We start from the raw sequence: 23,849 nt of genomic DNA on the forward strand, positions 1-23,849 counted from the left end.
CTCCTGCACTCTCTTCCTTTTCTCCTCTCTCCATTATGGATGTCTCCAGCCTATTGTTGAAATCAACTACTGCCACACACACCCTGAACACCAGCCAACAAATCTTGCCCATCTCTGTGCTTCTGACCTTGCTCCTTCCTTTATGCACACTCTCAACCTGTCCCTGTTTTCAGGCCTAGTTCCTGCTGCCCTCAAGACTGCCCAAGTTACGCCAGTGCTCAAAAAACCCTCCCTTGACTGTCTTATCTAACTTCTGTCCCATATCCAATCTTCCATATTCTTTTCCATATCCTTTTCTCTCCAAAACTCTTGAAAGGGCTGTAGCCATCCAGCTGATGAAACATCTCATAGATAACAATCTGCTTGAATCTCTGCAGTCTGGCTTCTGGCGGCATCACAGTACCAAAACTGTCTGCTCAGGATTATAAATGATCTTCTGCTTAATGCTGATGCTGCTGATCCCTCTGTCCTTGTCCTCCCTGACCTAACTGCTGCTTTTGATACTACAGATCGCCAACCTGCTGACCCACTATGTCCCTGCATGTAAGCTGAGGTCCTCTGACTCTGGCTTGCTTGTTATACCCAATCAAAAGTGCACCACACTCAGAGAGCACTATTTTAGCTTCATGGCCCCGACTCTGGCACTCTCTCCCAGTTGTAATGCGTGTAGCTCCCATAGTCGCTCGCTTCAAATCAACTCTCAAGACCAACTTGTTCTCTTTTGTTTTCAATGCTCTTTAAGCCTGATATCTGTTATTAGCTGTTGTCTAAATTGCTATTTCAGGTTTTTCACTCCATTTTATTCATATGATTCTGTATGACACAAGCATCCACAATTTTTAGTGCCTGTATTTAATGTATTTGCATTGTTTTTTTATTGTTTGTATTTAATGTACTATGCCCTGTATTTCACGTATTATGCATTGTTCCTCATTGACCTGTAAAGCACTTTGTGATGGTGGCTTACTAGAAGGTCGTTAATATAAAATAAAGATTGATTGATTGAAGCAACCCCACAAGGTGAAGGATGTCAATCCAGTGGTGATCCAACAGCTTCAGATTAACACTCAATACAGTAACATCCTCACCGCACTCTAGAGAAGGAGCGTCACCCTCAGGCAATGTGTTAATGTACGTTAGGATGTGCGCATTGCAGCACCAAGCGGGAGGTGCCCCACGTTGCTAAACAGGAGGAGAGATGAGTCGATACAATAAACTGTTGTTTCTGACAGCCAATCTATGAGCTGGTAACTGACTTCATCTCTTCCAAATATTTGGTCTCATGGCTGCCTGGTAGTCCAACACCACACAGTTCACTTAAGAGAAACATCTACCATTTTAACAGCTAGACAGAATGAGTAGCCAGCTAGTCTGTAGTCTGAAACCAGGACCAGAGGATACGGTTTTAAATGAAATGGAGTCAGAGACTCTTCTTTACAGGTGAGTGTGAGGGGATGGAATGGGTTACCCAGCCATGAGACTGATGGGCCAAAAGGCCTCTCCTGTCCTCTTCTTCAAATCAAAATAACTTCTGTTAAAATTCGTTGTTTAGTCATGTCCTGTGTGTGCCACTATTGCCATACTACTATATTTTGTTGCATTATAGTTACCGATATAGCTATGTCAGAGCAATGTTAAAAAGATTATAATCGGAAATAGGCACCCATGTCTTAATCAACAAAAATAAATACACCAGTGGTTTCAACTTCCAGATAAAATTGTCTTCAATGACATTGCCGTGGCAGCACAAAGGCAATTCATAATTTTCACTTCATTGCATGTCTACAGATGCCACTGTATTCATCAAGTGGGTAAAAATTCACCTAAACAGGCAAGGAGATTATGGAACTGAAAGAATGGAATATAATAGCTCCCTGATCCAGTCATCACTAGGGCCCTGCGTTTTACGTGACCTGCTTTCTTAGGCTGCAGTTCACTCCTCCCACCGCAAGGTGGTCGTGTATTCTGCTTAATGAAACCACTTATTGATTAATAATCTATTGATTCCTTTAACCATCTCAATTAGTCATTATATTAATGCACATTGGCGTGTTGATTAAAGGGCAGCAGCAGCTACGGACATTTATTTAGGCATGCATCCCTTTATTATCAATACATATTGTTCAATATTATTTCTTAGAATGTGTAAATAAATCATTTCAATGTTTCAGTTTACTAATAGGAACACATAATTTGTCAACAAAATATTAAAAATGACAGCACTAATACTCTGAGCAATTTATATAAAATACTGAAATCATAACATCAATGCTGTAACATACATATTACAAATACAAATAATAATAATAATAATAATAATAATAATAATAATAATAACCAACAAGGTTCGTTGCACAAATTCACATTAAGTGTCACTTACAGTTTTATGAAAGAAAATGTCCCTGTGGCAGGCTGGCGAGTGGAAAGAGGCCCAGAGACAGACTGCAGTTCAAAAAAATAACTATTTTATTATAAATAAACACAAAAATGAAAGGGCACAAGGGCCAAAACAAAACAATTTCAACACAAAGAAAGACAAAAAGCAAAACTTACAAAAATAACAATTTCCAGGCTGGGCAATGCCTTCACTGGATTCAAACTTTCCAAGCAACCAAAAAAAAACCAACCTGCTTCCTCAGCTCCCTCTCTCCAAATGAGAAGCAGAGGCCTCCTTTTATATCAGGTGGCTGGGCGCTGATTGATCGTTAATCAACCTAATCAACTAATCAACCCCAGCCACCTGAACATAATAAACCCAGGCAGGTAGGGGAAGTTAACCCCATCCCTGCCAATTTAAAGGGCAGAGCTTTGCTCTGCCACAGTCCCATGCATTAAATGTTGCTATTAAACTCAAGCATCGTCAATTTGTTAACCCTGCCTTCTTTCATGGATTGATGTTGTTCTGTAAAAACTTGGCCATAAGAAGAAACACTTCTTTCAGCATCTACAGAACTGGTAGCAACTGACAAATATATTTTAGCCTTTTGTGTTAAACTGGGAAATAATTCTTCAGCTTTAATCCAAAATTTATTCAAAGTCATTCTACTGACGTTTTCTTTTGCATACGGTAGGTATTTGTCCATTTCTGGTTTACAGTCAGCATCAAGTCCTGGAACAGACTATAATGGGAGGGCTTCCAGATCCAAACTTCACACTTGTTGTGCGTCAAATATCCTCACTGAAAGTTATAAGCTGGTTGACAAAAACGTGGTTTCTTTTTGCATTGATCTGGGTTGTAGTAATGAGTCAGTTTTTCAGAAATGTCACGGAAGGTTTTTACACATAGTTTATTTATTGCGGTGTCTGTGCTGTATGCCTCTTGTGCCATTGCTTGGTGTTTATTTATTAATTCTGCAACTTTATTATATGTTTGATTGTCTTTCACTTCACAGCTTTCAAACCACTGAATCAGATCACATTATTAAAATTAACTTCAAATGCCTTTAAACATTTCACAACGCCCTGTGCCACAGATAAGTAATTCAGAGTGCAGATTAACTGTATTGGATCATTTCAATTCAAAGGTATTCGATAGTCCTTGGAGAACAAACAAAATGTGCAAAACATACTGATCTTTTGCATTTGTAGACTTGTCAGTAACTACAGATACACTGTCAGACATCTTGTTGTACTATTTTCATCTTGTGCAACTATGCAGTTTGGGGTAGATGGTCCCTTCTCAGTTGACCCGCTGTAGGAATTGCTCCTTCATTTATTACATATTCATTCAGAAATGCACGTAGTTTGGGATTATCAGTTTTTTTCAAGGGGAATATTAGCACAAACAAATGCCTCTGTCAAATCAAAAATACATCTTGCCAGCGTTCATAATTTTCATTCCCCTTACGTTTCTTACTGGAGGACGTCGTCTCATAGCTGTCAATCTCAGTCTTTTGTTTTCTGTGTTTTTCTGATGATAAATGTCGGTCTATTGTTGACTTTCGAGCGTGGTCAAAAGATAAATTGCAAGTTGTGCAAAATAAGTTATACCCATCAGTGTGCAGAACACCAGATGGATATAGTTGCACCCGTTCGCTCAACGGAATGCTTTTTGATTGTGATGTCTTTGACTCATGTTTAGGTCTCTCGAGTTTTCTTTTAAAGCATCAATTTATTCAATTACCATTTATATTCATCATAATTAGCTTTTATTTTTCTAATTAGACAAAGTGTAATGTGTTGATTTCTTAATTATGAATTCAATTGCTATAACTGGAGTGGTTGCAGGGACATCTAACTCACAAAGTTGCAAAGGTAGGACTACTTATTTGCACACGCCATGGAAAATGAAATAATTTTATAATTGCATGGTGAATAGCACCTCTTCTTCCACTGGTACTGAAAAAAGCATTTATTGGCTGAAAGCAGAGAAACTTGTACCAACATATACTTTACTTCGGTGGTCAACATTTCTTTGGAACAGTCCATTGAAACCAATGTGTTTGTTTTTACAACACAGTATTGGATAGTTTAGAGGAGATTAAGGGCATGTCTGCTTGCTTTTTCCATTACAATCTAACCACATAGCCTAACTGAAAGTGAGCCCCGGCCCTCGAAGCTGTAGTTCACTGTACATCTTTACAATGAAACAAGGCAGTGTTTTGCACTCTCTTACAGCTCTACATACTCATTTAAACATCTCTAAATATATGTATATGTGGCTGTGTTAAAGTGCCTCTTGTGGGTTGTTAACAATAAGGATATCACAGCCCAATTCTATCACTCCTCCCTGCATGCTGATTGTTCAGACTTTCCATCAAACTATATGCAGTCCCTGCAGTTTACTGACCATCATACAATGTAAATGGAGTGTGACTTGTTGTAATAGCATTACATGCATATGCCTTGCCAATTACCAACCCCCCAATTAAGAAAATACTACTTAGCAAAAATTCTACAAAGAATGGTTTTATTTTATTGCTTATTTGAACTGGTCCACAATGCTGCCCATCAATGGGTCTACAACAGTGAGACTGATTCTGTTTTTAATCAACTCAATTCAACAGTCCAGGCATGTATTTTTATTTGGCTAGCTCTCACTGATACAGGTTGCTTTGGATTAAAAGTGAGGGGTTCTCCAATAGAAATAAATCACTTCTATGGACTGATTCACTTTAGAAGCCATATGTCAATGTGCTAATATAAGTAATCAGAAGTGAACATTTATTTTGAGAGATCATGCAAAAATATAGTCGTATGGCAGAACAGGATGTGCTTATGAAGTAATTTATGTCAACCCCACCGGCTTGATTTTTTGACCTTGTAAAGGTTTGTGTTAGGAGGTGAAAGCAAATTTAAAAACAACAAACTATATGGACATCATTTAGATATTTTATTTAGCACTGTGTTATCAAAGAAACCACAAAATGATATTGCATAAGTTTAACGAAAGCCATAATAAACTGACAAAATGGAAACATTTGACATTTTAAAAAGTCACATGAAATACTGTACTTCTTTGAATTGCTGTATGGTTCCCCAGGCCCTGATAAGTACTAATTTGGATTACCTTACCTAAGGTATCATTAGTTTCCCTAGGGTTAGTGCTAATCATGGTCTGTGAGACCAGCCTGTAACAGGGGAGACCTGCACTGACTCTCTGGACGCATTCATAGTGCTGCAGGGAGAGGGCAGCAGCCCTGCAATATCAGCCTGTCAGTCACGGCATTGACACGGAGAGGTGGGAAAGAGGGTGTGTGGGCTTTCCCTCTCTCTGAGTGGCTGAGGGGCAGGCTTTGGGGGGCTGCTGCACCGACAAAATGACGTTCTGGGGTTCCCTTGGGTCTGCCCCCTCTAACCTTCGGTCTTCAAGCTATCAACATGGTCTTCAAGCAAGTAATCTGTGACACCTGCACGATGTGGGAAATCCGAGAAAACCCAGCAGAGCTAAACCAAGTGTGTGTAAAGTGCAGCGCAATCCAGGACTTGCATAAACTAGTAACTATGCTAGAAATGAAGCTGGAAGAAATGAGACAGCTACAGGATCTTGAGGAGCTGGCACACCCACAATTCATGGAAGTCTGCACCACCCCTAACAGAATGAAAGCCACCAGGGAGATAGAAGGTCAGAACAGCTGGGTTCAGGTAGGCAGAAGCAGGGAAAAAAAGAAACTTCGTCAAACACAACCACCAGAAATCAAAACAACTAACAAATTTGACTCACTTCAAAATTTTGATGAGCAAAACCAACAAGAGAACAAAAGTAACAACATACAGGACCCTATTGACAGTGGTGAACAGACAGCAAAAAGAAGGGAGGTCATGATTGTTGGGGACTCCATATTGAGAAACACAGCAAGTTCAATTCGCAGTTTGGACCCCCTCACTACAACAGTGTGCTGCCTTCCGGGAGCCTCTGTCAAGTACATCACTGAGAACGTGGACAGGCTCCTAGAACCAACAGGAGACGACACGGTAGTAGACGTCCACATCAGTACAAACAACATTGGAAGAGACAGACCAAAATCCCTGCAAAACAAATTCAGAGAGCTAGGAAGGAAATTAAAAGAGAAGACCAAAACTGTGGTATTTTCTGGTATACTACCGGCACCTTGCAAAGGACCATATGGACAGCTGGAAATAATTAATCTAAACGCATGGCTGAAGACGTGGTGCACACGGGAAGGCTTCACCTATCTTGATCATAGGACCACATTGTACAAGGAGGACTATCTGTATAGACGGGATGGACTGCACTTAAATAAAAAGGGAACCAGTCTACTTGGAGAAAAGATCCTGGAGCAGGTTCAGAAGCATTTAAACTAGAAAGGAAGGGGGGAGAAATCAACAAAAAAACAGAAGGGAGTCCGCATCAAAACAAGGACAACTCAGGTAAGACAACTATTAAATGTATTTATATAAATGCTAGAAGTATCAGAAACAAAATTTCTAGAACTTGAAGCTACTGCACTAACAGGTAACTATGATGTGATAGGTGTTACAGAAACTTGGTTGTCTGAGAGTGATGGGGACGAATATAATATTTGAGGGTATACACTGTATAGGAAAGACAGGCAGGACAGAAGAGGTGGAGGGGTAGCGCTATACATAAGAAACAGCCTTGAAGCCCAGGTGTTAAACCTGGGCAAAGAAAACAAAGCCGAATCAATATGGGTCAGAATAACGGACACAAATTCAAAGGGCATAATAATAGAAGCATGCTATAGACCGCCAGATTCAGACGGTGAGCAAAATAATCTGTTATACAATGACATTAGAAATGCGTGTAGCAAAGAAGAAGCAATACTAATGGGGGATTTCAACTTTCCCCATATAAAATGGGAAAACCCTGTGGGGAGCATGACGGATGAAATTGAAATGGTGGAAATGACAAATGACAAATGACTGCTTCCTAACACAATTTGTCAAGGCACCGACTAGAGGGGAGGCATACCTTAATGTAGTCTTTTCAAATAACAAAGACAGAATAACTTAAACAGAGGTCAGAGAGCCACTAGCAAACTCAGACCACAACATGGTCTCATTTGAAGTGCTTTTTAAAACCCCAAAAGTAATGACTAAAGCTAAAGTTTACAATTTTAGAAAAGCAAACTTTGAAGGTATGAAACAGAGACTAACAGAAATAGATTGGAGTAAAATAGAGAAAACATCCACAGAAAAAGGATGGCTGTTCTTCAAAAATGTAGTACTAGAGGCGCAAAACAATTACATCCCTAAAGTAAACGAATCTAAATATAAAACTAAATTGCCGAAATGGTTTAATAGATCAATTAAAACAAATATTCAGTGAAAAAAGACACTTTACAGAGTGTTAAAAAGGGACCAAAAAGAAAGTACACAGAAAGAGTACACTGAACTGCAAACACAAGTCAAAAAGGAAGTTAGAAAGGCCAAGAGAGAAATAGAAATGAACATTGCTAAGGGGGTTAAAACCAATTCCAAAATGTTTTTCAAAAATTACAACAGCAAGAGAACATTCAAAGAGGAGGTTAAATGTCTAAGAGATACAAATGGCAAAATCATAGATGAAGAAAAAAAATAGCAAACAAATTAAATGATTACTTTTCACAAGTTTTTACAAAGGAGGATACAGACAACATGCCCCACATGTCATCCAGTTCCTATCCAGTTTTAAATAACTTTAGCATAACCGTGGCAGGAGTGTTAAAGGGACTAGGAGCTCTTAAGATAAACAAATCCCCTGGGCCGGATGAGATCCTCCCAATAGTACTCAAAGAAATGAAAGAAGTTATTTACAAATCACTAACCAAGATCAAGCAGCAGTCTCTTGACACAGGGATGGTACCGACAGACTGGAAAATTGCAAACGTAATACCGATCCACAAAAAGGGAAACAAAACTGAACCAGGTAATTACAGACCAGTAAGCCTGACTTCTATTATATGCAAACTTATGGAAACTATAATAAGATCCAAAATGGAAAATTATCTATATGGTAACAGGGTCCTGGGAGACAGTCGACATAGTTTTAGAAAAGGGAGATCGTGTCTAACTAACTTGCTTGATTTTTTTGAGGATGCAACATCAATAATAGATAATTGCAAAGCATATGACATGGTTTATTTAGATTTCCAGAAAGCTTTTGATAAAGTCCTGCATAAAAGATTAATTCTCAAACTGAATGCAGTGGGGATTAAAGGAAACACATGTACATGGATTAGGGAGTGGTTAACATGTAGAAAACAGAAAGTACTGATTAGCGGAGAAACCTCAGAATGGAGTGTGGTAACCAGTGGAGTACCACAGGGATCAGTATTAGGTCCTCTGCTATTCCTAATCTACATTAATGATTTAGATTCTGGTATAGTAAGCAAACTTGTTAAATTTGCAGACGACACAAAAATAGGAGGAGTGGCAAACACTGTTGCAGCAGCAAAGGTCATTCAAAATGATCTGGACAAGATTCAAAACTGGGCAGACCCATGGCAAATGACATTTAATAGAGAAAAGTGTAAGGTACTGCACGCAGGAAATAAAAATGCGCATTATAAATATCATATGATACTGAAATTGGAGAAGGAATCTATGAAAAAGACCTAGGAGTTTTTGTTGACTCAGAAATGTCTTCATCTAGACAATGCAGGGAAGCTATAAAAAAGACCAACAAGATGCTCGGATACATTGTGAAAAGTGTTGAATTTAAATCAAGGGAAGTAATGTCAAAACTGTACAATGCACCTTGAATATTGTGTTCAGTTCTGGTCACCTTGCTATAAAATAGATACTGCTGCTCTAGAAAGAGTGCAAAGAAGAGTGACCAGAATTATTCCACGTTTAAAAGGCATGTCATATGCAGACAGGCTAAAAGAATTGAATCTGTTCAGTCTTGCACAAAGAAGACTACGCGGCAACCTAATTCAAGCATTCTTTCTTATGGTTTTATGAGCCAGCCAGCTGGCAGAAGCTCTGCCGCCGGACAGAGCATGGCCAGATGAAAGAAATCAAACAAAACAAATCATTAATTAAAAATAGGAAGGAAAAAAAAACAAACAACCGAAAGAAAAGAGAAAGATTATAGAGATTGGGGAATCTTTGGGCAGACCCTGAGTGTGTGTAGGTGGAGGGAACACTGCAGTGTAGACCAGGGCTTTGCGGATAGCAACGGTTGGGGTAACACTGCCAAGTGCAGCACCTTTACTTTGTAGTTTTATTACTGTGTTTTATTTTCCCTTTTTCTTTCACCTTTTGTCCTTTGTGATTTATTATTTCCAGAGCACCTGCGAGTGCACCTGCACTGGACTGTGTAGCTGGACTGGTATAACCTTGGTCTTGTTTACTGTTGCTGGTCCTCAAGCCACGGACAACAGCGCCCTCTGCGGGTTGAAATAAATCAGTGCGCCTGAGCGGTGTTACAAATAAAGTCCTCTCTCTGTGTCAGTGATTTGCGCACCACCCTTTCACACAGCCATAATGTATGTGTTTAAAGTTATGGTTGATTAATATATTAAGACACTGCGAGATCCACTCAACAATGCAAGAAACATCTTCCAATATCCCAAGCATTCCCTTTGTGATGGTATACTTCCGGTCATGCATGTGTGCTTTATCTATGTGAGAGAAAGGGTAAGAAAGTTTAGTTTCTGTAGTGGAACTGAATCAGAATCAAAACATTGATTAGACATAATAATACTATTGCACTAGTAGTAAGTCCACAGATCAAAAAGTGTGCTTTAACAGAGAAACCCTTCCTGACGTTACAACACCTATGACAAAAGAGAACAGCTATCTCAGGCAAACCCCCTCACCATTCTTCCCAACGGATATGTGCTTCTCGCAGAGCGTCTCACTCTTTTGTTTTCCTTCTTTTTGTACTAGCGCAAGTCCCATGTGGCTGTTAGTTTGCTAAGGAATTGGACATATGGTAAAGAGTTTCAGACCTCATTGTGGTACAGGCAAGTTCACAAAAATGCATGAATTATTGAAAGAATTGACCCTGTCCAACACTGCTATTGAAACTTATCTTCAAAGTTCCTGATAGCGACAAAAAAAAGGAAAGAAGAGGGCCCTGACTGGTGGACTGTGTTGAACAGAGCTGTCAGCCTGATGTCTGTCACTTATTGAAGCCAGTTTAATTGTTTTGCTGTCAGCATCACTCAACTCAGATTAGAGGCTGCTTCCCTTTTATATAGCTTTTTATTGTGCTGTAGAGGAATCCCTTCATTTCCTTGTTCAGAGAAAAAGGAAGAAACAATTTCATATGCTTCCGACAATCTTTTTGTATGTTGCTGTAAAAATATTGTCTGGAAGGGAAGCTCGGCTTTCCCAGAGCATGTTATCCATCGCTCACCTAACAGTACAAGCCTGTGATGTGTATTTCAGTCCTATAAAATGTGTTAAAACCAGTCTGAGCTACATTATAATGATTTGAAATAACAGCAGTACTTAGATCCAACAAAACTGACTGGGTCGGAGCTCCTGGTGCTGTGGTGTCAACCATCATTACACATGAACTCCCCCATTATTAGGGTTGTAGTCACATATCTCTGGTGATCCTAGTCCTTTCGCAAGCTCTTTATTTCAAAATTCTTAAACCTCAAACATATGCCATCACCAGTTTATTTTAATTGTATTTTGTTTAACATTTAGACTGTAAGCAAATATACATTAACCAACTGTTCATTTTAGTTTAGATTGCATTACTGTTTATTGAAGTGGGGATTGCTGTAACTAAATCTATTGAATATTTTACTTTTATGTAAACATAAGACATGTTTCAACTATATTCAATCAAAACAAAACATGCATTATACATAGGCTTGCTAATTTTTTATATTAATCGGTAAAGCTTGTTAAACGTCGAATTCCCAAAAAATGAGAGTTGGACTGAAATTAATTTAGGATAAACGTCAGTAAAACCACTCGCTATTTTTTTATTTTCGTACCAAAAATAACAATTTAGAAATCACCTATAGTTTGTTCAGTTTTTATAAAATGGCTTGGATAAATTAAGTGCTGTGATTGGCTGAACAAGATCACATGACCGTGCGGTAATAATTGTCTTACGGCATGGCTATGACATCATAGACCAACTTACTTACCTGATCTATTAATATTGCTACACCTTAATAGTAACACTTATCTAAACAGTGTTTCTGTAGGTAAAAATGTCAACAGACAACTGAAACAGCATTTAAATCATTCAACAATCTGTTTTATCATCTCTGTCACTAAGAATTACAGAAAAATTGGCAAATTATATACTGTGGCATTTATTTAGTCAACGAACAGAACAAAGAAAACTCAGAGGCAAGCAGTCTCAGTAACACTATTCAAAAGCCATCTGAGAAATCACCATGCAAGTCTCACTCAGCATGTAATATACTGTATATGCAGCAGTGGCATCTACTTATTAAACTAAATAGCACCTTATAAAACTGAGTAGCGAGTATGCAATATTTAAACTGGACACAACAGACACATCTCACCACTATCCCCTGATTTACCCTCTTACCCATCTTACCACTACCCTCCGATTTCAGAAACATATTTAAAACAAAATTCAATTTTCTTTGCTGAGACAGCCGCTGGGAATTCTACTGTGCTCGCTGCGGCCAGGAAGGACTGGGACCCTGCGCAAACTCACACGGGAGCCGTTTAGTCCACATATCATCTAATGCTGGTTTACAATCTAGGGAAATTGTGTCGGTTACCAGCATCGGTGTGAAAACAGCCGCAGAAATTATTGGTCAGCTTCTCTTGAAGACCGCAAAGCCTGAATAAGATCTTTTTTACAAAGGCCCTCCCTCGAGTGTCAGTGCGCTGCAGTGTTTGGCTGTTCCATAAATCCTCCCTCTGATGTAGTCTGTTTTCAATTCACAAATGTCGTTTAATCTTGGAAAATTTTACTTAAATGGCAATGTTCAATGTAATGTTTATGGCAAATAAAAAAAGTACAAAATACATGTTACAATCAAACAGTCTTAAGAAACTATTTTTTCTCAGTGGAAGGATACATAACACACACACACACACACACACACACACACACACACACACACACACACACACACACACACACACACATATACAGTGCTGTGCAAAAGTTTTAGGCAGGTGTGAAAAAATGCTGTCAATTAAGAATGCTTTCAAAAATAAACATGTTAATAGTTTATATTTATTAATTAACAAAATGCAAAGTGAGTGAACAGAAGAAAAATCTACATCAAATCCATATTTGGTGTGACCACCCTTTGCGTTCAAAACAGCATCAATTCTTCTAGGTATACTTGCACAGTTTTTGAAGGAACTCGGCAGGTAGGTTGCCCCAAACATCTTGGAGAACTAACCACAGTTCTGTGGATTTAGGCAGCTTCAGTTGCTTCTCTCTTTTCATGTAATCCCAGACAGACTTGATGATGTTGAGATCAGGGCTCTGTGGGGGCCATACCATCACTTCCAGGACTCCTTGTTCTTCTTTACGCTGAAGATAGTTCTTAATGACTTTCGCTGTATGTTTGGGGTCGTTGTCATGCTAAAGAATAATTTTGTGGCCAATCAGATGCCTCCCTGATGATATTGCATGATGGATAAGTATCTGCCTGTACTTCTCAGCATTGAGGAGACCATTAATTCTGACCAAATCCCCAACTCCATTTGCAGAAATGCAGCCCCAAACATGCAAGGAACCTCCACCATGATTCACTGTTGCCTGCTGACACTCATTCGTGTACCGCTCTCCAGCCCTTCAGCGAACAAACTGCCTTCTGCTACAACCAAATATTTCAAATTTTGACTCATCAGTCCAGAGCACCTGCTGCCATTTTTCTGCACCCCAGTTCCTGTGTTTTCGTGCATAGTTAAGTCGCTTGGCCTTGTTTCCACGTCGGAGGTATGGCTTTTTGGCCGGAGGTCTTCCATGAAGGCCACTTCTGACCAGACTTCTCCGGACAGTAGATCGGTGTACCACTGTTTTCTGCCAATTCTGAGCTGATGGCACTGCTGGACATCTTCCGATTGCAAAGGGAAGTAAGCATAATGTGTCTTTCATCTGCTGCAGTAAGTTTCCTTGGCTGACCACTGCGTCTACGGTCCTCAACGTTGCCTGTTTCTTTGTGCTTCTTCAAAAGAGCTTGGACAGCACATCGGGAAACCCCTGTCTGCCTTGAAATTTCTGCCTGGGAGAAACCTTGCTGATGCAGTATAACTACCTTGTGTCTTGTTGCTGTGCTCTGTCTTGCCATAGTGTATGACTTTTGACAGTAAACTGTCTTCAGCAACCTTACCTTGTTAACTGAGTTTGGCTGTTCCTCACCCAGTTTTATTCCTCCTACACAGCTGTTTATGTTTCAGTTAATGATTGTGATTCAATCTATATATTGAATTGATGATCATTAGCAAATGTTTGGTATAATTGTTTAATTATACACCTGACTATATGCCTACAAAATCCCTGACTTTGTGGAAGTGCTCTTAAAATAAACAAATCCCCTGCGCTGGATGAGATCCTCCCAGTAGTACTCAAAGAAATGAAAGAAGTAATTTACAAACCGCTAATCAAGATCATGCAGCAGTCTCTTGACACAGGGGTGGTACCGACAGACTGGAAAATTGCAAACGTAATACCGATCCACAAAAAGGGAAACAAAACTGAACCAGGTAACTACAGACCAGTAAGCCTGACTGCTATTATATGCAAACTTATGGAAACTATAATAAGATCCAAAATGGAAAATTACCTATATGGTAATAGGGTCCTGGGAGACAGTCAACATGGTTTTAGGAAAGGGAGATCATGTCTAACTAACTTGCTTGATTTTTTTGAGGATGCAACATCAATAATGGATAATTGCAAAGCATATGACATGGTTTATTTAGATTTCCAGAAAGCTTTTGATAAAGTCCCGCACAAAATATTAATTCTCAAACTGAACGCAGTTGGGATTCAAGGAAACACATGTACATGGATTAGGGAGTGGTTAACATGTAGAAAACAGAAAGTACTGATTAGAGGAAAAACCTCAGAATGGAGTGTGGTAACCAGCGGTGTACCACAGGGATCAGTATTAGGCCCTCTGCTATTCCTAATCTACATTAATGATTTAGATTCTGGTATAGTAAGCAAACTTGTTAAATTTGCAGACGACACAAAAGTAGGAGGAGTGGCAAACACTGTTGTAGCAGCAAAGGTCATTCAAAATGATCTAGACAAGATTCAGAACTGGGCAGACACATGGCAAATGACATTTAATAGAGAAAAGTGTAAGGTACTGCACGCAGGAAATAAAAATGTACATTATAAATATCATATGGGAGATACTGAAATTGAAGAAGGAATCTATGAAAAAGACCTAGGAGTTTTTGTTGACTCAGAAAATGTCTACATCTAGACAATGTGGGGAAGCTATAAAAAAGGCTAAGAAGATGCTCAGATACATTGTGAAAAGTGTTGAATTTAAATCAAGGGAAGTAATGTTAAAACTGTACAATGCACTAGTAAGACCTCATCTTGAATATTGTGTGCAGTTCTGGTCACCTCGCTATAAAAAAGATATTGCTGCTCTAGAAAGAGTGCAAAGAAGAGCGACCAGAATTATTCCGGGCTTAAAAGGCATGTCATATGCAGACAGGCTAAATGTATTGAATCTGTTCAGTCTTGAACAAAGAAGACTACGTGGCTACCTAATTCAAGCATTCAAAATTCTAAAACGTATTGACAGTGTCGACCCAAGGGACTTTTTCAGCCTGAAAAAAGAAACAAGGACCAGAGGTCACAAATGGAGATTAGACAAAGGGGCATTCAGACCAGAAAATAAGTGGCACTTTTTTACACAGAGAATTGTGAGGGTCTGGAATCAATTCCACAGTAATGTTGTTGAAGCTGACACCCTGGGATCCTTCAAGAAGCTGCTTGATGAGATTCTGGGATCAATAAGCTACTAACAACCAAACGAGCAAGATGGGCAGAATGGCCTCCTCTCGTTTGTAAACTTTCTTATGTTCTTATGTTCTTAAGTGTACCTAGAAGAATTGATGCTATTTTGAAGGCAAAGGGTGGTCACAATATGGATTTGATGTAGATTTTTCTTCTGTTCACTCACTTTCCATTTTGTTAATTGATAAATATAAACTATTAACATGTCTATTTTTGAAAGCATTCTTAATTGACAGCATTTTTTCACACCTGCCTAAAACTTTTGCACAGTACTATATATATATAATAGCAATTTCGGTTCCCACAGGCAGGCTGGCTCTTTTGTACAGCAGTATCAGCGCTATGCTTTAGTGTGAGAGGTCCGCGCCCGCCCCCCACCTGTGTGTGGATTGCCTCGCCCTTTCGGAGGTGCCTGTCTGCGTGAACTGAAAATGCTAAATTGGTGTCAGAAGTGGACGCAGGTACCCCGGCACACACTCGGACTATAGCCTGGTGAGCAAGTCCGGGGCGGACTTGAAGCTGGCAGGGCGAGTGTAGACAGCACAGGGGAAGGCAGCAGCATGGCTGGTAGGTGACGTAATCACATACAAAGACATAGGCCCGATATACGCTCCTGGCAAAGAACCCAGCTCTTTTGTACAGTGGTATCGGCGCTATGCACTAGTGTGAGAGGTCCCAGGTTCGCGCCCACCCTCTGCCTGTGTGGATTGCCTCTCCCGGTGTGATGCGCCTGCCTGCGTTAACCGAGATCGCTATATATATATATATATATATATATATATATATATATATATATATATATATATAAAAGCTAGTTTGTGTAATTTTTTTTTTTTTTTAAAGTAGCCATTTTATAAGCGAAATAACCCACTCCAAGGTGTGTGGCATCTCTGTGGCAGGACAAAGCGGTCTGTCTGCCTTACCTTCCAGTGACTTCAGCTCTGCTGAAGAATAAGTGTGAGAGTCAGTTTTGTTCAACTATCTAATGCTTTGTTCTGTGCATATTATTTTTATTCGAAAATGTATCCTATAAAACTCTGTGTAATACACTTTTATATGCTATGTTTTCTACGGTTTATTTGAGACAGTTTTTTTTAATTTGTGTAGGATACCTTACAATGTATAGCTCTGCTCTCACCGGACATTATTTCAATTAGAATACTGGTAACCATGGTTTTGTTGCATGTTGAATATTATAAAGGGGCTGCACTAAATTAGACATTTCTCAATGGCATAAAAATCATAAAGGTCGATTTCACCCATTCTCTGCTTGAATTGAAAAATAAAGATGGAAAAAAAACTGGTAAATTCTTTCTTTAATAAACCTCGACATAAGTCATTCGTTTGTTGAAAAAAAATAAAAATGGAAGAGTAGCGAGCCTTAGCCTCAGACGGGCAGTATATGTGTGCACAGAGATCAAAACACAGACAGCCCTCTTAGCATTCCCCATGTACATTTCTAAGCACTTGTTTGGCACGTAGGTATTTTTTTCCAGTGGATTAAACATAAAAAATTAAACTCAAATCAAAAACAGAGGAAACAAAACAAACAAAAGATTAAAAACATTGTATTTAATTCCAGTCTGCCAATCGAGTGCACCTGTAAACAGGCATCATGATGTTCAGCTGAGTAATCTTAGGAATATCAACATGCTTCTCTGTATTTCACTGAAATGTAGAGTACCTCTGGTTATCAAGATACTTCAGATTCAATATCTGATCTTGTAAAGCAACTGAATACACAGGTACAATTCTTGTATGTATTTGGAAATGCGGACATACGTTTGTACAGGGTTTTCACAAAACGCACTTGCCAAGTGTCTCTATAAACTTATTTAACTATTTTTATATTTGAATGGCAACCACCTACATCTGTATAGTTTGCTGAGAACCTGCAGAAATGGTTTTGTGCAATCAGCCTTCAGATAATAATAATAATAATAATAATAATAATAATATAATAATATAATAATAATAATAGTATAATAAAAAAAAGAAATTACACAAATCAAAAACCAAATCATGATAAAAATGCCTGAACGTAAATGTGTGTCTTTAACTGTTTTTTAAAAGCATCAACCGTCTTAGCATCCCTGATAGATTGAGGAAGGTCCTTCCAAAGTTTGGGCGCATAGTGGCAAAAAGGGTTTGGGTATTGCCAATAAACCCGATGTTGAAGAATGTAGATTACGTACGGGTGTGTAATGTGTAAGCAATTCAGCAATGTAACATGGAGCTAAACCCTTCAGAGCCTTATAGGTTAACAACAGTATTTTAAAATCAATCCTGCTCAACCAGTGCAAAGAAGCAAGACCCGGTGTAATATGAGCACCCAGTTTAGTGCCAGTTAAAATGCAAGCAGCGGAGTTCTGAATATATTGTAGCCTGCTGACAGCAGCCTTGGAGACACCTGCAAACAACGCGTTGCAATAATCAAGCGAGGAAGAATGAAGGCATGAACTAGCCTCTCTGCATCTGGCACAGACAACATAGGGCGCAGACAAGCAATGTGAAAAAGGACACCTTGGTGACATTGCGGATATGTGACTCGAAAGTAAGGCTAGGGTCAGATGTATAACCACCCATAGAAACACATTGCCTACGATCTGACAAGTATGATCGGAACCACTGTAAGACAAAACCAGTAATACTCACACAACATTCCAAGGGATTAATTAGAATGACGTGGTTTATGGTATCGAATGCAGCACTAAAGTCTAATAGGACCAGAATGGTCAGTGCACCCGAGTCAGCGGCCATGAACAGATCATTAACAACCTTACCAAGGGCTGTTTCAGTGCTGTGTCTTCATCCAAAACCTGACTGCAAAGGTTCATAAATATCGAATTCTGATAGATGACTCTTTAGCTGCTGAGCCACTACGCGTTCTAGGATTTTAGACAGAAAGGGCAGATTAGAGATGGGCTTATAATTACAAAGAATATCTGAGTCAAGGTTTTTTTTTTTTTTTTTTTTTTTTTTTTTTTTTTTTTAACAAAGGAGTCACAATGGCATATTTAAATGCTGGTGGAAGTACTCCAGAAGTCAGTGGCTTGTTGATGATATCAGACACCATGGGGCTGAGAAATGTGAGACACAATGAGTGGTGTAGGGACTGGATTGAGGGAGCACGTGGTAGGCTTCATTTTAGCGACTATTTCAGCGGGCCTTGAAGAAGTAGCCTCAACAAAACAGAACTAACAGGTACCGTTAAAAGCCAATATATTAGGAGGCAGAATGGCAAGCTGGTTAGAAGCTAACGGCTCCTGTATGATGTCATCAATTTTTACACTTTTGTCTCACTGGGCTGGAAATCTGCAGAATTACTGCCACAGTTGATTAACTCCACTGCAGAGCTGGAAGTTCATTCATTCAGTGCAACTGACCTACAGCAATGGTTGTGAAAATCCATAATGATGTATTAAATGCCTATGGTAAGGATGTGTTTAATCTGGTTCCTTTAACTTCACATCTACAGTAGTTGCTTGTTAATGTGAATCTGTTGGGATGGGATCCTGTGGTTTGTTTTGAGTGCTGCTCACAATCTGTCTCATTCTAGAAACCACTAGTCTAGTCTTTGTCTTATGTTTTTGATATATGGGATACATATCCCATAAGCAAGGCATCACAGGCATAACCAGTTCATTTCTTAAATCTGTGTTAATTCCGCTTAGGTAAGCAATGCAATGGCTGTAGCACAGTTATGATGCTTTTATATTAACTAAACTGATAAAACAGACGCAAATCCACAAACATGTTTTTGCCAGTTCAAATTCCTCCCTCTCTAATGGTTTTGTCTTTGATGCCTCAAAGTTAGACAAACAAAGCACACTCAATTAATCAGCCCAGGCTTCAAATGGAGGGTCATTAAAAGATACCACTAGAGTTAAATATGAGCAGAAGTGAAATATAAATCTTTTTTTTTCCAACTTTATATTGTATTACTTTTACTTTTTAAAATACAATCTCATAACAGTACATATTCAATTAATCTGCATACATGTAATCAAAACATATTAAAGTATTACATTAATGATTCACAAATGTCAGTCGACAGATATATATTTAACTCTGATATACTCCAGGTATACATTAAATTTAAAGAGAGCAAAAGTGGACAAAATAAAAAGGTACAATCCCAATGAGTAGTTGATACATACACAGGTATAGTATAATTCCAATTTAGTTCAAATCTGTCTCTATAAAATAGGAGGTAGCTCTATTCTATATTTCAGTGAATTCTGAATCTGTATCTAAAAAAGTATAGGTTATTCTTTCCAAGTTAATTAAATCTAATACAGAATTACTCCAAAGTGCCACAATGGGGAGTTCACTATCCTTCCAAGAAGTTAGTATCATTTTATTAGCTATGACGAGTAGAGTAAGTAGTAATTTAGACTGTGGTTTACTATCTTTAATAGTTGATATTTCTCCTAAGATTGCAACACAAGGGTTGTAGGGGATATGCAATTGCAAACTGTTAGTAATATGTCTAAAAATTGCAGTCCCATAATCATTAAGCTTGCTGCAACTCTGTAACATATGTAAAGGAGTTGCTTTTCCAGAGTCACAGCTCCAGCACGTGTCATCCTGTTTCAAACCACACTTTAACAATCTGACAGGGGTATAATGAACTCTAGTTATAATTTTGTATTGAATTGATCTCAATTTGGCATTGGGTGAAGAAAATGTTAAATTCTTATTGATCCTGTTCCACGATGATGCCATTATTGGAATTGTTAATTCTATCTCCCATTTGGACTTTAAACTTATATTATTATATGACAAATTATTTTTAAATTATTTCATAAAACTTGGATACAAAACCTTGTGAATTCGATGGATTTAATAGAAATATCTCCAGTTTAGTCAAATTTGGACAGCGAAGAGGGATTAAATTGGCTAAAGGTTGTTTTTATATGTTGATAAATTCTCGTTTCTCCACTTGGGATATGGTATCTATTTTTAGCAATTTTAAAGAAGAGAATACATTGTCTTATTGATCAGCAATCTTACTGATTTGTGCATTACTCCATGTGAGGTTAAACAGTGCTTTCCTATTATAAAACAGGTTATTCCCGAGTCCTGAACTGAAATCAATTATTTTAAATATTTTAAAAGAAGGGCTGATCTTTTGAAAATGGTATGTGCAAATCTAAAAATAGAGTTACCCTGCAAAGCATCTGGAAGGCCATGTAACAACAAGTCTTTTAAACTGTAGGGGGAGGAGATATTTTTAACATGTTCACCCAAGTTGGAAGATTATTTGATTTTGCATACCAATCTCTAGGCCTCATTTGATAAGCTAAATAACACCAATATGGATTAGGAATATTCATTATTATGATATTAAGGCATTGTACAGTAGCTATTTAAATGATATCTCAATACCAACATCACTGCATATAATAATAATAATAATAATAATAATAATAATAATAATAATAATAATAATTATAATAAATAATGAGCAATTCATAAGAAGACGTTGTACCAGTAATAATCTTTCAAAATGCTGACAAGTCCGACTTATTAATTTATTATTATTAAATTTAATTAATTAATTTAAATTGTTATATAAATATATATATATATATATATATATATATATATATATATATATATATATATATATATATATATATACTTTATAATGATATATATGATACAGCCATATATATATATATATATATATATATATATATATATATATATATATATATATATATATGTGTGTGTGTGTGTGTGTGTGTGTGTGTGTGTGTGTGTGTGTGTGTGTGTGTGTATAGGCATGTACATACTCACACATTTAAAAAAAAAAAAAAGTCTCATATATCAGAATACTGTCACCTTTAATTTATGCTTCTTTTCATGCTGTCTTCTCTATGAAATGTCATGGAGGAGCTCCAGTATAGTTCTTACATTTTATCGCTTTCCTCCAGTGAAATGTTGAACTCGAAAACAAATGCTTTGGCCTCTTCCACTGTTTTAAGAAGCACAGTATGATTCTCATAGGTTACTTTGAATGCTACTGGATAGATCAATCTTACATTTTTCTCTCTCAGAAACTTCCTGAAGGGTGCATATGTTCTTCTTTTAGCCTGCAGCTCTGCTGAGAATTCAAGGTGTATGGATATGAGTTTTCCCGAAATCTTCTTAGGTGTTGGTCGTGAGTGAGCCAAGTCCAGAATTTTCTACCTGTCCTGAAATCTGACCAACCGAACCATAAGTGTTCGTGGGCGCTCCCCTTTCTGAGGTTTTGGCGCCAAAGAATGGGCACGTTCCATTTCCAATGCCCTTTCTTTTTCAAAAACATCTACACCAAACAATTCACATAAAAGTTGTCTTACATATTCTGAACAATTATTCCCTTCAAGTCCTACGGTCACTCCAGTAATCCTGATGTTTTTATGTCTGGATCGGTTCTCTAAGTCCTGCATTTTGTCGTTGCCACAGACCTTGATTCCTTCACTTGGTTTTCAAGACGAAGATTCTGTCTTCTGTACTGGTAACCCTTTTCTCAACCCCTGTTATATTTTCTTGCAGCTTCTGCTGCGACTCTATTAAGCTCTGTAGCATCTGTTTAACGCCACTGAATTCACGAATCGTAAGTGACTGGTGGCTAGCATCTGCGTCGCCATTTTGGCTTCTTCTCCGTGAATCTAACTTTGAACTTTTCTTTGAAGAGGTTGGAATTTTTGACTCGTTGAGTTTTGAAATGTTATTACTATCCATTATACAACTATTAAAACGCACTTTAGTACAGTTTATAGGAGTTAAAAAAATTAAGAGTCTAGGAGAGAGACCTTCTAATTTACATCCTCCCCAGAGCAAGCATCACGTGACTCTTGTGAAATATAAATCTTAATTTAGGGAGACAGTGAAATGTGCCTGGAATGGTACAGTCTATTACAGAAAATGGAATACATCTGTCATTGAATACATATAAAGAGCCTAGTGAAATGAAAACATATGAAATCAAGGACAGATATTATGGCGTGACATTCTGGAAATAAAAATGGGCAAATAAGCCAACCCTTCTCTTTGTACAGCATGGCATATAGTATTGCCAAGGAAAATGAAATGTAACTTAAGGCTTCATTGGTTGTGTTTTGTTTTAGTTTTACGATTTTTTAATTTCTACAGTAGGAATGCACTGGCACAGAATTCTGAACAATAAACTACACTAGCTTCTTAATGTCAGCATATTTACATAAGGGATGTAAATATCCTTTTAAAGCACATGGCCAACAAAATAATTCCAGAAGATCCTAATATGTGTCACCATCATTTCACAGGTGCCGCATGTTCCTGCTGTATATAAAAGATGCACACATCATTTTATATGTGCATTTGATTTCTTACAGTATTGTTTTCATAGTTATTTCTGGACAAATTGTCTGTTGCACTCTTTTCAAGGCTACAAATCCTGTCACAGGTCGACATGGGAAATATGTGAGTTGCCTCTAAGAGTTTAACTTCTTGTAAAAGGAAAAATAATTCAGAATGATTTGGTTCTTTTAGAATATGACTACTTCAGTGTATTGTTTTTAAAATTATATTTTTCACCAGAAATATCTTTAAAAGAAAGACAAAAAAACATTCTAAATGTTTGCCATTTATTTCCATTACAAGAACTGAAACTCTCAGACGCCTCACGCTTTGGCTCACCTTCCCCGTAGCGTTACTTTTCCAATGACTGAGGGGGTTGGAATGTAGACTGCGTTCCATTAAGTTAAATACAGGGAACCGGTATTGAAGGGTCATCACTGCAAGGATTGATCGCTACATTGTCTACACTAGTAACTTCAAATAAAATACCATTCACCTTCCATAATTTCACTGGTGGGGGTCAAGAAGAGCTACTTCCTTGTAGTGACCCCTGGGCAACATCTCTGATGGCAAAAAGCTCTTCAAATCGAACTTACCATGCAATGCTTAAGCAAAGCAATGTTGGGCTTGGTTAGTACTTGGATGGGAGACCACCTGGGAATATTGAGTGCTGAGGGCTGCATGTTAAGCTCATGTGAATATATATATATATATATATATATATATATATATATATATATATATATATATATATATATATATATATATATATATATATATATATATATATTTTCACTGGTCGCTTACAAGGGCTTGAGTAGTATAAAAAGGGGTTTGATTTGAGGAACGGGGATGCTTGTGTAACAAGGAATTAGAGACATAAAGCTGGACAGCTTGAGAAGAAAACAGCTGGACAAGACGTACGATGTAAAACACTCTGAACTCTCACGTCTCGCCAGGTCAGGCCACATTCGCAGCTCTGAGCGGCTATTGAGAATGAGAGACAGAAAAAATAAAGACAAAGCTCTCAGTCCAGGTCATTAGCCAGGCGGCATCTCTTAGCTGCTGATTGAACAAGGAGGATGAGAAGACAAACATAAAAGACAAAGGGATAGAGTCACTACTCAGTGCAGCATTCTCAGGCAGCGTGGCTGGCAGCTGGGCG

General features: G+C 38.1%; 1 protein-coding gene and 1 long non-coding RNA gene across 4 annotated transcripts in view; one reads left to right on the forward strand and one right to left on the reverse strand.

Moving 5' to 3' along the window:
• Window positions 1-23,849, reverse strand: part of LOC121303624 (astrotactin-2-like) — a 728,767-nt gene that overhangs the window by 97,560 nt on the left and 607,358 nt on the right. The window lies entirely within an intron of this gene.
• LOC121303626 overlaps window positions 1-23,849 on the forward strand; it is a 76,238-nt gene that overhangs the window by 2,229 nt on the left and 50,160 nt on the right. The gene's annotated exons all lie outside the window — the stretch shown is intronic.

This window comes from Polyodon spathula, chromosome 34 (genome assembly GCF_017654505.1).
Source record: "Polyodon spathula isolate WHYD16114869_AA chromosome 34, ASM1765450v1, whole genome shotgun sequence".
In the NCBI taxonomy this organism is placed as follows: domain Eukaryota; kingdom Metazoa; phylum Chordata; class Actinopteri; order Acipenseriformes; family Polyodontidae; genus Polyodon; species Polyodon spathula.